This window comes from Vanessa atalanta, unplaced genomic scaffold (genome assembly GCF_905147765.1).
Source record: "Vanessa atalanta unplaced genomic scaffold, ilVanAtal1.2, whole genome shotgun sequence".
Lineage (NCBI taxonomy): Eukaryota > Metazoa > Arthropoda > Insecta > Lepidoptera > Nymphalidae > Vanessa > Vanessa atalanta.
The window spans coordinates 1-5,000 of NW_025920030.1; the positions used below are offsets into that span (position 1 = coordinate 1).

General features: G+C 40.6%; 2 non-coding genes across 2 annotated transcripts; both read left to right on the forward strand.

Annotated features, from left to right (window-relative positions):
- The first annotated feature begins 2,342 nt into the window (after positions 1-2,342).
- LOC125076770 lies at positions 2,343-4,244 on the forward strand. The gene has a single exon (XR_007120680.1). It is a non-coding gene; the product is annotated as a small subunit ribosomal RNA (ribosomal RNA).
- A 458-nt stretch (positions 4,245-4,702) lies between these two features.
- Positions 4,703-4,859, forward strand: LOC125076767. Its single transcript, XR_007120677.1, has one exon. It is a non-coding gene; the product is annotated as a 5.8S ribosomal RNA (ribosomal RNA).
- The last annotated feature ends 141 nt before the right edge of the window (positions 4,860-5,000 follow it).

Here is a 5,000-nt window from a genome sequence, read left to right on the forward strand (position 1 = left end):
TTTTATTTATTATTATAATAATACACAGATATATAATTACGAGAAGATTTGTATTTTCTACGAGAGGAGGAGGAGGAGTGTTAGTGAGTTAGCGTTCGACAAGAGATAGTCATGTATGTTTGTTGGTTGGTTGTATATATATATATATATATATAGATCAGAAATCTATTCTATAATATTACACGAATATTATATTTTTATGATTTTTCGATAAATATATATAACTCGAACTCGTAGAGTTCGAGGAGGAGGACGCGGATGAGATGATCTTCTCGATAGACGTCACTTCTTCAATACACGAACGTTCCACGTTTTCGCCGAACACTCTGAAATCGTTAGAGTCCCGTCGTTGCGATTAGTTCGTGTATCGATGTGTCTGTGCGTGCTGTGTCTCTCGCGTGTTCGTAATTCGCGTAATTTTCATTATAATATTATTACGTAAAGTCTTCTATATACGTTTAATATCAATAATTAACATATATAATTTTCGATACATTAACATTAACATTAACATTAACATTAACATTATATGAGCTCTATCTCGACTCTCCTTTCGATACACGAACGTTCGACGTTTTCATCGAGCACTTCGTTCGAGAAAACGTTCGTAGAGTAGGAGTAGAGCTCGTTGCGTTCGTTAGATTATTTTTTAATTTTTTTATAGAGATTCAATACATTTATGTCAGGATATTTTTTTAAAGATAATTTCTATTTATTTATTACTTCATTATACATATTTTAAGGTATCAAGACTGATATGAAACTTAAAAATTATATTATTAACATTATTTACGCATTCGTAAATCGCGTCATGTTCTTTATTATTATTATTATTATTATATTATTCGTCATCGTCATAATATTATTTTAATTATAAAATATAATAATTTTAATTATAAATTTTTTTTTTTCGATAAACGAATACCGGTGAAATTTAAATAAACGAAGATACAACTTTCTTTTTTTTTGTTTGTTGTTGTTTTTTTTTTTTTTCTTTTTTTTTTTATTGTTGTTGTTGTTGTTGTTGTTGTTGTTGTTGTTGTTGTTGTCGTTGTTGTTGCATTGACGTTGCATAATATCATATAATCATATACTATCTATAAAAATATAGAACAAAATAATCGAAGTTTTGGAGATTTTGGAGGGTTTGGGGTGTCAGTTGGGGGGGAGGGGGTTGGGGAGGGGGGGGGGGGGGGGGCGCGTGTTCTGGGGTTCGTCGTCTATGATATCAGATCGAATATGAGAAACATAATAAAATAATAATAATAATAAAAAAAAAAATACATTCCGTTCGAACGAGCCGAATGTCATACTCATCGTCAGGCATATATATGGAGTAGTGACGGTTCGAACGTCGAACATTCAAAAATTGATGTTAGACGCGAAGTGACCGGATCAGTACTCTTGTATAACGAAAAAAATGTTATTATCGTTTTCATTTGTCGTCTTTGTTGCGTGTCTTCTGGCGTGTCTCTCGATTCGTCGTATCGCGTTATATTATACTTTACGTAGTGTAACAACCAAGTATGTACGTACGATTCGTCTCGACCGCTGGGGATATTCACTGACACACGTGAAAATGATAAAAAGATTCTTTTTCGTTCTGTAAAACTGTGCCGACCGACGGACGCACGTAGATCTCTCTGCCTCATGCGCTCTTCCTCTTATCGTCGTCGTCGTCGCTCTCGCTACAATCTATCCTCATGGAATAAATGTTGATTCATTGTAGTCGATCTGCGACGTCGCGACGATATGAGAAAACGTTAGAGACGGAGTTCTTAAAAGATTCAGTGTATTCGTATAGTGTGTATAATTTTTATATTATATATGAACGGTCGTTTCTAAAATTCTTTTGTTAATTTTTACATTTATCATGTACAAAAAATACACAACCCGAGTATCGGTACGATCACTCAAACACCGGGCGTCGATCCCAATGTTTTACGATAATAATCGTTGAACAATACATACGTACACGTCGTGTGCGAAGTGTTATTTTGAAAAAAAAACTCGATCTCGTTTAGAACGTTCGAATTCGTGACCGTTATGTGTCATTATGTGAAGACGCCTCCGCCGCCGCCGCCGCCGCCGCCGCTGTCGTCGCGTTATATATTATAGCGCACGCACGCGCGCGCGCGTGCTTAAAGCGCGTTTGTGTCTCATATAAATTTTTATAAGAGTCAACCGTTAAAATCTATCGCGTCTAACGCGATCGACGATACGGTGAGACGCTCGTTTCATACTGTGCGTATATTGTACATGCATGCATAAGTTTGTGTGTATTTTATATGCGAATATGAAACGAGAAGAGTAATTGACGACTTCAACAAGTCTCGGTTAGCTCCCTGGTTGATCCTGCCAGTAGTTATATGCTTGTCTCAAAGATTAAGCCATGCATGTCTCAGTGCAAGCCGTATTAAGGCGATACCGCGAATGGCTCAATATATCAGTTTTGGTTCCTTAGATCTTACTCAGTTACTTGGATAACTGTGGTAATTCTAGAGCTAATACATGCAATCAGAACTCTGACCAGTGATGGGATGAGTGCTTTTATTAGATCAAAACCAATCGACGGAGGGCGTCTCGTCCGAAGTCGTTAATTTTGATGAATCTGGATAACTTTTGCCGATCGCATGGTCCAGTACCGGCGACGCATCTTTCAAATGTCTGCCTTATCAACTTTCGATGGTAGTTTCTGCGACTACCATGGTTGTCACGGGTAACGGGGAATCAGGGTTCGATTCCGGAGAGGGAGCCTGAGAAACGGCTACCACATCCAAGGAAGGCAGCAGGCGCGCAAATTACCCACTCCCGGCACGGGGAGGTAGTGACGAAAAATAACGATACGGGACTCTTTCGAGGCCTCGTAATCGGAATGAGTACACTTTAAATATTTTAACGAGGAACAATTGGAGGGCAAGTCTGGTGCCAGCAGCCGCGGTAATTCCAGCTCCAATAGCGTATACTAAAATTGTTGCGGTTAAAAAGCTCGTAGTTGCATTTGTGCGCCGCGCTGTCGGTGCACCGCATCCGCGGTGATACTGACACGTCTGCGGAGCATATCGTCGGTGAGCCGGCGGTAAAACGCCGGTTCAATATCAAAATCCTATCGCGGTGCTCTTCAGTGAGTGTCGAGATGGGCCGACAATTTTACTTTGAACAAATTAGAGTGCTCAAAGCGGGCTCAAAATGCCGCTTGAATATTTCGTGCATGGAATAATAGAATATGATCTCGGTTCTATTTTGTTGGTTTTCAGAACTCCGAGGTAATGATTAATAGGGATAACTGGGGGCATTCGTATTGCGACGTTAGAGGTGAAATTCTTGGATCGTCGCAAGACGAACATCAGCGAAAGCATTTGCCAAAGGTGTTTTCATCAATCAAGAACGAAAGTTAGAGGTTCGAAGGCGATTAGATACCGCCCTAGTTCTAACCGTAAATATGTCATCTAGCGATCCGCCGACGTTACTACAATGGCTCGGCGGGCAGCTTCCGGAAACCAAAGATTTTGGACTCCGGGGGGAGTATGGTTGCAAAGCTGAAACTTAAAGGAATTGACGGAAGGGCACCACCAGGAGTGGAGCCTGCGGCTTAATTTGACTCAACACGGGAAATCTCACCAGGCCCGGACACCGGAAGGATTGACAGATTAATAGCTCTTTCTTGATTCGGTGGGTGGTGGTGCATGGCCGTTCTTAGTTGGTGGAGCGATTTGTCTGGTTAATTCCGGTAACGAACGAGACTCTAGCCTGCTAAATAGGCGTCGTCATTTAGGTGTGCTCGATTTCGGTCGAGCAACTCACTGGCGGCGTATTAAAATTCTTCTTAGAGGGACCGGCGGCTTCGAGCCGCACGAGATTGAGCAATAACAGGTCTGTGATGCCCTTAGATGTCCTGGGCCGCACGCGCGCTACACTGAAGGAATCAGCATGTTCTCCCTGGCCTAGAGGCCCGGGCAACCCGTTGAAACTCCTTCGTGCTGGGGATTGGGGTTTGCAATTATCCCCCATAAACGAGGAATTCCTAGTAAGCGCGAGTCATAAGCTCGCGTTGATTACGTCCCTGCCCTTTGTACACACCGCCCGTCGCTACTACCGATTGAATGATTTAGTGAGGTCTTCGGACCGACACGCGGTGGCTTCACGGCCGTCGGCGTTGCTGGGAAGTTGACCAAACTTGATCATTTAGAGGAAGTAAAAGTCGTAACAAGGTTTCCGTAGGGGAACCTGCGGAAGGATCATTAACGTAAATTATCAATCTCGAAAGAGTGCGATAATGAACGATAATAAAATTCTAAAACACAAATATCGACGTTCGGAATGTGTCGTTTCGATGCGAGGACGCGATTCTCACTCTCTCTCTCTCACACAGCAGTGTGTCCGAGTCAGAGTCCAGAGTCGTGTAACGCGTCCTATTCTGATATTTTTCGATGTCGATTTCGAGGAAAGTACGATGTGTTAACGCACATCGTCATCTTCAAATAAAATGTATATTTCTTTTTTTTTTTTTTTGTACTTTTTTTTTTTTTTTAATTTTTTTTTTTTTTTTTTTTTTTTTTTTTAATTTTTCTTTTTTTTCTAAAAATAAGAGAAAAAAACAAAAAAAAAAATAAAAATAAAAAAAAATAAACTCATATCACTGGCGTATAGAATCGTTCGAGTGATCGTAGAAATTATAAAAATAAAACAAATTAAAAACCATTACCCTGGACGGTGGATCACTTGGCTCGCGGGTCGATGAAGAACGCAGTTAACTGCGCGTCATAGTGTGAACTGCAGGACACATTTGAACATCGACATTTCGAACGCACATTGCGGTCCGTGGAGAAACATCCAGGACCACTCCTGTCTGAGGGCCGGCTGTATAAAAATATAAACCACACTGTTCAATGTTTAATGTCGTAATGTCTATTATTTCGTAACCGACTCAATAGACTGACTGACGTTTCTCGAACATATGACGGTATCCGCGTTCGATGTGTTATATTACGTGTTTAAAT